Source organism: Ambystoma mexicanum, chromosome 5p (genome assembly GCF_040938575.1).
Source record: "Ambystoma mexicanum isolate Mex_15411 chromosome 5p, UKY_AmexF1_1, whole genome shotgun sequence".
Lineage (NCBI taxonomy): Eukaryota > Metazoa > Chordata > Amphibia > Caudata > Ambystomatidae > Ambystoma > Ambystoma mexicanum.
Window position 1 is genome coordinate 423,906,033 of NC_090930.1, and position 10,187 is coordinate 423,916,219.

Sequence of the window (10,187 nt, forward strand, 5' to 3'; positions counted from 1 at the left end):
ATCGTGTGTTCTGTTGTGTTTTCCGCGCAGGAGTTCATGTGGGACTCCTGGCGGTGCAGCTCTCTTTCTTTTGGTTTGGTGAACTGACCCGTGGGATACCCTTATGGCACCCATGGGTGGGGGTACAACCCTGTGCCCCTAGTGTATGTTTTTGGGCACCTGTGGGTGGCCCGCAGAGCAGGGTATGGGGTGGTGGCAGCTCCATGCTGAATTTGACAGGTGCGCGGAGTATCCTCCATTTTGGGATACCCTCGCCCTGCCATTGGGATCCGTTGATTCCTGATGGAAAACAAGATGGCCCCGGTGGCCTCTTGCTTTCTATTACCCATTACCTTTTTTTCCCAAAGTCCTGGGAAGCCCTGACTCTGTCCCTTCCCCCTGACTGGCTGTTGGGTGGAAATGCCATATATGGTGTTGTTGTGAAGGCCCGGCCAGACTAGCTGGAGCCTTCCCGGTGATGTATGTTGTGGGTACCTCCTGTGGGTGGGACCTGGGTGAATAGAGTGTGTGACGAATATGCATTCTGTGTTGTGGGTGTCTAGTATCTAGTGGTTGACACAATGAATGAGACACCCCTGCCCGAAACCGGTATGAATGCAGCTTGGAGTGTTGAATGGCTCGGTACTTGTCCCAATACACATAACTTGTTGTGAGTGTCTGGAGAGAAGTAAATGGCCTGAATACCTCTTGTGCCTGATTGGCTGCCTGCCTGCATGAATGCCCGTAGTCGTGATTGGATGCTTGAGTGTGACCCAGCGGAATGAATGGGAGATCAACGGTATATCTGGGGACCTCTCACTGCTAGGAATCGTGTTCAGAAGCTGAAGTCCACTACAACGAGTAACTGGATTAACTGACGCTTGACGTTGAAGCCCTGCTGGACGAGAAGAATTGCTGTTGCTCTGCTTCACAATCTGAAAGCTGCACTGCCTCCAAGGACTGACACAGAGAGGACCTGGTAAGGCGCCCTCTTCCCGAGCTACGAGGGACCATCGTGCACAGCTGATCTTTGCCAACGCTCCCTGGTAGACAGACCTTCGACAGGCTGCCGACCCGATACGGGGACTGCTGCGGAACTCCAAGGAGAAGCACTCGGACTGTTGTCCGCCACTGTCGGCGACCGCCGTCGCCGACCGGAGCCACTGTGCTCCCGTTTGCCTAAGAACTTCAATTGATCATCGGACGCTCTTGTCTGCATCGTCACCCGCTTGTCTCCCACTGGAGAAGGCCTGACCGTCGACGTGCCGAGGAGCATCCACCGGTGGGTTTCCCGCCACTTAAGGACCACAGAGACGCTGACAACTGGACGTCCTTGCTGGGCCACAGTTCTTCATCATCTCTTTGCGGTCCAGAACTATCGTCACCGAGGTGCCCCGCACGCCTCTTCCTTGCGGGACGCCAACGCTCTGTCGTCGACGAGCACCGCTAGGAACGAAGCTGCCACTTCACAGCCGTAGTCCACCCTGTTCACCGTCGGACGTTCGACGACCCAAAATATCTGCACTTTATTAGATTAAGGTTTGGGTGTGTACAAAATAACTGCATTACAAGCAATGGAGTCTATTGCGAATGGTAAATTGACTCGGAAGAGCTTAGAGGCTCTCCAGAGTGCTTGTGAAGCCAGGGAGTTAGACTTTGTGGATAAGTCTAGGGCTGAGCTGATAGCTGCCCTGGTGGACTACCAGACCGATGGTGAAACTCTTGATGAGGGGGGGAACGCAACCAATGAGGACTCTGCCCCTGGGGTTTCTACTGAATCTGTTTCTGGGAATGCCGCCATTCCTGCTGCCTCTGTTCCGAACCCCAGCAATTCCTTGGAACTTGAGTTATTAAGGATGAAATTGGCCTTTGAATATCGCAAGTTGGAAATAGATGCTGAACTTAAGAAAGAGGAGTTGGCTCAACAAGTTGAACTCAAGAATAGGGATCTTGAACTCAAAGACAAGGACACTGAATGTCAGAGAATCCAGCTAGAGAAAGCTTGAGTGGAGACTTCAGCGAAACCCAGTGAGAGTGTCAGGTCCCCAGCAACTAAATTTATGAAGGATTTGGTTGGTATGTTTTCAGAGGGTTCTGATATCCTCCGATGGATTGAAGCGTTTGAAATGGCTTGTGCAATTCATTATGTTGACAAAAGAGATTGGGCTAAGTGTTTGCTAAGCAGAGTGCCTCAAACTGGATATGACTGTATTCTGAAGCTGAGTGTGGAAGAAAGGGGTCAGTAAGAGTGTATGAAATCTGCTTTGATTGCCAAGTTTGGCAAGACGCCTACCCAATACATCTGTGGGTGGGAATAAGAGTAGTGGTCCACCTGCTGCAAAGCAGGCTCCCGGTTGTTCCAGTACCGTACCCCGCACTCCCGGCACTTGTTGGGACTGTGGGGCTATGGATCACAAAACGGGTGACTCCAAGTGTAAAGGTAAGGCACTCGGAGTACAGGCTGTCAGCCTGACCTACCCTTACCCCATGTCTGAGGTGGAGGCCACTGTCCTCCCCTCCTCTACAGGGATCACCTTTGGTGCTCCCGTAGAGATTTCCTTAGTGTCCCTTGGGGCCTGGGACCAGTACGCGGAAGTACTGGCGACTATCCCACAGAACACCCGTAGATTTTTGAGAAGTGTCCTCCTGAATGGCCAGCCTTCTACTGGTTTGAGAGAAACTGGGGCAAGCATGACAGTGGTGGACAGGACCCTGCTCAAGCCAGAGGACTATGTAGATGTTCCTCTGAGAACCACCAGGTTAGCTGGTGGACCTCCCAAATTATCGCCTGTAGCCCGAGTCACACTCGTAATTGGAGACAAGACAGCAAAGCTTCCCGTCCTGGTTCAGGACAATGTCCCTGCTAACATTCTGTTAGGTAACGATCTAGTCGAGTTGGGATTGATCGCGGATGGTCTTCCCATGACTGCTGCTGCGGTCACTAGATCACAGGTGACACCGGGTCTGGCTGTGAGTCGGGTACCCAAGCCGAAGGCGTGGCCTAAGGCACGACGAAGGAAGAGCAAGAAGGCCACCTCTGTGGAGGGAGCTCCTTCTCTTCCTGCTGTTCCTACAGCACCCATTGGGATCCATGCTCCGGACGGGCTGGGTCCAGTGGTAAACCCCGCCTCAACTCCTGTGGGTGAAGAGCCAGCAGACTCTCCTGTGGGAGAGGTTCTCAACCCGGAGGATCATCCTGATCTTCAATGCTTGTTAGCTGAAGGGGAACCCTCCCGGGCAGACGTCTGTAAAGGACAGAGAGAGTGTCCCTCTCTCGAGGGTCTGAGGAAACAGGCCCTGTCCCAGGCACCAGGAGAAGTGCCTAGGACTTTCTGGATCTATTGGGAGGGTGAGCTCCTTGTTAGTGAGCCCACTAAGCCTGAACCTGGTGCCCTCAAGAGGTTGGTGGTACCCTGGGTTTACAGGCCCTTCCTACTGCAGGCGCATGAGGTGCCCTTGGCTGGTCATCTTGGTACCAAGAAGACTAAGCAGAGGCTCTCTGCCCATTTCTACTGGCCTCGGATAGGAGTAGAAGTGGAGTCCCACTGCAGGACCTGCCCAACTTTTCAGTTGTCTGGCAAGACTGGAGGCAGTGTCATTGCCCCACTGCAACCCTTGCCAGTGGTTGGCACACCGTTTGAGAGGGTGGGCATCGACATTGTCGGTCCCCTTGACCCTCCCACGTCAGGTGGACATCGGTTCATCCTGGTTTTGGTAGATCATGCCACCAGGTACCCTGAGGCTATACCCCTTCGGACTGTTACGGCCAAGGTGGTTGCCCGGGCTCTCCTGGGCATTTTCACCCGTTTTGGATTCCCCAAGGAGGTTGTCTCTGACCGAGGATCCAACTTCATGTCTAGTTACATGAAAACCATGTGGAAAGAGTGCGGGGTAACCTACAAGTTCTCCACTTCTTACCACCCCCAGACCAATGGTCTGGTTGAGAGATTTAATAAAACTCTCAAGGGCATGCTAGGTGCTTTTGAAGAGCCCCTAAGGAGGAAATGGGATCTCCTCCTGCCATGCCTGCTGTTTGCTTACAGAGAGGTACCACAAGAAGGCGTTGGTTTCAGCCCCTTTGAGTTACTCTTTGGACATCCCGTGAGGGGGCCCCTCGCCTTGATCAGAGAAGGTTTGGAAGCCACCCCTCCTGGTCCCGCCAAGCAAGTGGGGGACTATGTGTTAGGCCTCAGACGGAGGATGACACAGATGATGGGTCAAGCAACAGCGAATCTCAAGGCCAGCCAGGAATTGAACAAATACTGGCATGACCTTAAAGCGTCACAAGTGGAATGGACTCCGGGACAGGAGGTCCTCGTGATGGAGCCTACCAAGCCTCGGGCATTGGCAGATAAATGGACTGGACCCTTCTGGATAATCTCCAAGATGGGCGAGGTCAACTATCTGGTTGACATGGGAGTCCCAGGGGTAGCCCCTCAGGTATTCCATGTCAATAGGCTCAAGCCTTTCCACCGGCGAGCAGAAGTCTCATGTCTCTTGCTAGCTTCAGAGCAAGAAGAGGATGAGAGTGAGCCCCTTCCTGATTTGCTGCATAGCAACCCTCAGGATGTCTCAGTGGAGGGAGTGCAGCTCTCTCCAGATTTGATAACCAAACAGCAGAGGGCCTGCAGGACTTTGCTCCAGCAGTACGTCTCTCTGTTTTCACTGACGCCAGGCCTTACACCGTGGTGTAAGCACGAGATTGACACTGGTGACAGCGTGCCTGTCAAGAGCAGGAGCTACCGAATGTCAGATACGGTTAAGAACCACATCCAGGCTGAGGTCGCCAAGATGTTGGATCTGGGTGTTATTGAACCCTCATCCAGTCCCTGGTCCAGTCCCGTGGTCCTTGTCCCCAAGGCAAGTTCCCAGGCAGGTACCAAGGATTGGAGGTTCTGTGTGGACTACCGAGGAGTCAATGCTGTCACCAAAACTGACGCGCACCCATCGCCCAGGGCTGATGAGCTCGTGGACACCACAGGTGCTGCCAAATTTGTAAGCACCTTTGACCTCACCTCAGGCTATTGGCAAATAGCTCTGACGGACCATGCCAAAGAAAAGACAACGTTCTCAACACCAGAGGGACTCTACCAGTTTAGGGTCATGCCTTTTGGGTTGAAGAATGCCCCTGCCACCTTCCAGAGATTGGTCAATCATGCTCTCACTGGGCTGGAAGCCTTTTGTGTGGCTTATCTAGACGACATTGCCGTCTACAGTTCCACTTAGGAAGAGCACTTGACACATCTGGGTAGACTGTTCCAGGCCTTAAAGGGGGCTAACCTCACTATCAAGGCCACCAAGTGCCAGATAGCTCAGGGGAAAGTCATGTATCTTGGTCATGAGGTAGGAGGGGGTCAAATCCAACCTCTCCCCTGTAAGGTACAGGATGTACAGGACTGGGAGACTCCCACTACTCAAACCCAGGTGAGAGCCTTTTTGGGCCTCACCGGGTATTATCGCAATTTCATGGTGGACTATGGAACCATAGCTGCACCACTGACAGCTCTGACTTCACCCAAGCAGCCTAGGAAGGTTAATTGGACTGAAGACTGTCAGAGGGCCTTTGATGGCTTGAAAGAAAGTCTGTGTCGGGCACCCGTGTTGTGTGCGCCTGACTACAGCCGACCCTTTATCGTCCAGACGGATGCCTGCGACACCGGAATTGGAGCTGTCTTGTCCCAGTTAGATGACAAAGGGAGAGAACATCCTATAATATTCATCAGTAGACAACTCCAGGGTAGAGAATTTAGGTGGGCTACTGTTGAACAAAGGAATGTTTTAGTATAGTTTGGAGCCTTAGGCGTTTTAGGCCCTACCTTACGGGGTCTACCTTCAAGGTCCAAACAGATCATAAGCCCCTGAAGTGGCTTTTGCAGATGAAGGGTGAGAACCCGAAACTGCTCAGGTGGTCAATTAGCCTGCAAGGACTACACTTCACCATAGAGCACAGACCAGGGAAGAGTCACGATAATGCAGCTGGCCTTTCCAGAAGGTATGTTGACTGTCTGGATGAGGGTGCCTAACTCGTGGGAGATCAGGCACCATCCACCTCAGTCTGGGGGGGGGGGTGACTGTGATGCTGGAAATGCATCAGAGGGACAGGGCCTCCGTATCCTTGTCCTTTACTGCTTTTTATCGTGTGTTCTGTCGTGTTTTCCGCGCAGGAGTTCATGTGGGACTCCTGGCGGTGCAGCTCTCTTTCTTTTGGTTTGGTGAACGGACCTGTGCGATACCCTTATGGCACCATGGGTGGGGGTACAACCCTGTGCCCCTAGTGTATGTTTTTGGGCACCTGTGGGTAGCCCGCAGAGCAGGGTATGGGCTGGTGGCAGCTCCATGCTGAATTTGACTGGTGCGCGGAGTATCCTCCATTTTGGGATACCCCGCCCTGCCATTGGGATCCGTTGATTCCTGATGGAAAACAAGATGGCCCGGTGGCCTCTTGCTTTCTATTACCCATTACCTTGTTTTCCCAAAGTCCTGGGAAGCCCTGACTCTGTCCCTTCCCCCTGACTGGCTGTTGGGTGGAAATGCCATATATGGCGGTGTTGTGAAGGCCCGGCCAGACTAGCTGGAGCCTTCCCGGTGATGTATGTTGTGGGTACCTCTTGTGGGTGGGACCTGGGTGAATAGAGAGTGTGTGACGAATATGCATTCTGTGTTGTGGGTGTCTAGTATCTGGTGGTTGACACAATGTCTGAGACACCCCTGCCCGAAACCGGTATGAATGCAGCTTGGAGTGTTGAATGGCTCGGTACTTGTCCCAATACACATAACTTGTTGTGAGTGTCTGGAGAGAAGTGAATGGCCTGAATACCTTGTGTGCCTAATTGGCTGCCTGCCTGCATGAATGCCCATAGTCGTGATTGGATGCTTGAGTGTGACCCAGCGGAATGAATGGGAGATCAACAGTATATCTGGGGACCTCTCACTGCTAGGAATCGTGTTCAGAAGCTGAAGTCCACTACGACGAGTAACTGGATTAACTGACGCTTGACCTTGAAGCCGTGCTGGTCGAGAAGAATTGCTGTTGCTCTCCTTCACAATCTGAAAGCTGCTGTGCCTCCAAGGACTGACCCAGAGAGGACCTGGTAAGGCTCCCTCTTCCCGAGCTACGTGGGACCATCGTGCACAGCTGATCTTTGCCAACGCTCCCCGGTAGACAGACCTTCGACAGGCTGCCGACCCGATACGGGGACTGCTGCGGAACTCCAAGGAGAAGCACTCGGACTGTTGTCCGCCACTGTCGACGACCGCCGTCACCGACCGGAGCCGCCGTGCTCCCGTTTGCCTAAGAACTTCAATTGATCATCGGACGCTCTCGTCTGCATCGTCACCCGCTTGTCTCCCGCTGGAGAAGGCCTGACCGTCGACGCGCCGAGGAGCATCCACCGGTGGGTTTCCCACCACCTAAGGACCACAGAGACGCCGACGACTCGACGCCCTTGCTGGGCCACAGTTCTTCATCATCTCTTTGCGGTCCAGAACTATCGTCACCGAGGTGCCCCGCACGCCTCTTCCTTGCAGGACGCCAACGCTCTGTCGTCGACGAGCACCGCTAGGAACAAAGCTGCCACTTCACAGCCGTAGTTCACCCTCTTCACCATCGGGCATTCGACAACCCGTGACTCCTGCCTTAAAGGGAGGGCACTCAAGAAGGGCCGTTGATTCCCCGACACCGAACGCCAAGTTCCCCGACACCTCTCGACGATCCGTGGCTCCCGCTTGAATGGGAGGCACTCAAGAAGGATCGGTCGACGCATCGTCGGAGAACTCTACTCCACCAGGTACTTTGGGGGGGTAAAACCTTAATAGGAAGAAGTAAGACTATCAAACATTATATGGACTGGGCTTGTGCTATATATCTTTATTTACAGGTTTCCCAGGTGGGGGGATCTCCACGCAGAACTGTGCCTAGCGGTAGGGGTCAGCATTCTGCCTATTGTTTCAACCATCTTACGTTCCTGCCTATCTCTATTGCTGGTTTCCTCGTTATTAATCTGTGTGACATTTTATCCGTACAGTTGATGCACTTTAATGAGATTTGATAACATTAGTGGTAATACTTTAGAATTGTATATATTTATCATTATTGACGAGTACAAAGTGCGTTATTGTGATCGTGTACATACCTTTGAATATTAATGATATAAAGACTGTGTTTTCAGTAATACAGTGTGTGGACATTCCTTTGTGGGGGTTCGGGGACTACACTGTACTTAAGAACCAGCCCGCATCACCTCCTGAGAAGCTAGGCCTTGATTGCTCGTCCATTGCTATCTTATAGAGAATCTTGGCTGGGGTCTTCTGTGCCTCTCCTCTACCATATAGAGAGCGGAAGTACAGACACCCCCTACCAGTCTTTACAATACCCCGCTACCCATTCAAGGGGTGTTTGTGGCGCCCGTTACCAAGGGGACCAAGACCATCAAGGCCCAATTCTTCATCACCGATGTCAGCCCACACTCACTGCTCAGCTGCGCGGCATCAGAGGCGTTGGACATGGTGAACTTTGCCCTAGAGGTGTACCAGGTGGACATAGATCAACTACTAGTCAGGTTTTCTGGCATCTTTCAAGGGGTGGGCAAGTTGAAGGCTCCCCCAGTGCGTCTTGACATTGATGGCACCATCCGGCCCACCGCCCTCAAACACAGACGATGTCCGTTCCATCTCCGGGAGCAAGTGGAGAAGGAACTCCAACTGCTTGTCAAAATGGACATAATAAAGAGGGTGGAGGGGCCGATGCCCTGGGTATCACCCATTGTAGTGGCGCCAAAGCCGAAACAGCCAGGTGCTGTCCGCATCTATGTGGACATGCGTCTCCTGCACGCTGCCATCAAATGGGAGAGGCACAGAACACCAACGCTCAATGACATTGTGGGAGAACTACAAGGGGCCAAAGTATTCTCGAAGTTGGATCTGAGGTTGGGCTACCACCAGCTAGAGCTCCACCCAGATTCGAGATATATTACGACATTTACCACACACGAGGGTCTCTATCAGTTTAAACGCCTGAGTTTTGGCATTTCATCTGCAGCGGAAGTCTTTCAAAATGCCATCAGGGGAGCGCTGGCTGGCCTGAAAGGGGTACTCAATATGAGTGATGGCATTCTGGTTTTTGCTGAGTCCATGGCCGAGCAAATGAAGAGACTTGAGTCCACTTTGCGGAGGTTGAGCGAGCTGGGCCTTACCTTGCACCGTCAAAAGTGTGAGTTTTTCAAAGGCAGGATTGGGTTTTTTGCTTTCATCTTCCATGCCAGCGGTGTTTCGCCAGACCCGGAAAAAGTCAAAGACATCCGCGAGGTGGCGGCGCCCCAGTCCCCCATGGAGGTGCGTAGTTTCCTGGGGATGAATAACTACTGTGGGGGTTTCATCAGGGGACTGGCGTCCCTATCCGAGCCTATCAGAGCACTGATCAAGAATGAGGCCACCTGGGCGTAGGACAAAAGAGAGCAGGAGGCCTTCCAGGAGATCAAAAGAGCCATGTCGGACCGCAACAGAATGGCGTATTTTGACCCCACCGCAGAGTCAGAGATTGTGGTGGATGCCAGCCCGGTGCGACTGGGTGCTGTTCTCATGCAAGCTGACACTAGAGGTGAGACGCTACTCGCAGATTGAGAGGGAGGCGTTGGCCATCCTTTGGGGCTGCCGGCACTTCCGTCTGTATATTCTTGGAAAACCTGTAACGGTCGTAACGGACCACAAGCTGCTTCTGCCCATCCTAGCGGGTGTGTCGTCAAAGCCCCCCCTGAGGATAGAGCGCTGGATGTACGGGGTCAAGCTGACATACCGACCAGGAACTAATAATCCTGCGGATTACCTCTCCCACCACCCGAACTACGAGCGGGCAGAGGGTCCCAGCGAAATGGTGGATTGCCAGGCGTTGGTGCACAACATCGTGGAAGGCGCGATGCCCGTGGCACTGTCCAGGGTAGTAGTGGCCGAGGAATCGGCTAAGGACGAAGTGTTTCGAATTCTTCAGGCCGCGGTGAGAGGTGGCGATTGGAAAGAGGTGCTCCAGAATAACGCCAGGCGGGAAGCGAGAGCTCAGAAGGACCTTCAGGCGTTCTGGAGGGTGAAGGAAGAACTCTCGATATCGGACGACGGCCTGCTGCTGCGGGGAAGGCAGATTGTCATTCCACGGGCCCTGAGGAATCGCGTCCTAGAACTGGCACATACGGGACATCAAGGGGTCGCCAAGACGAAGG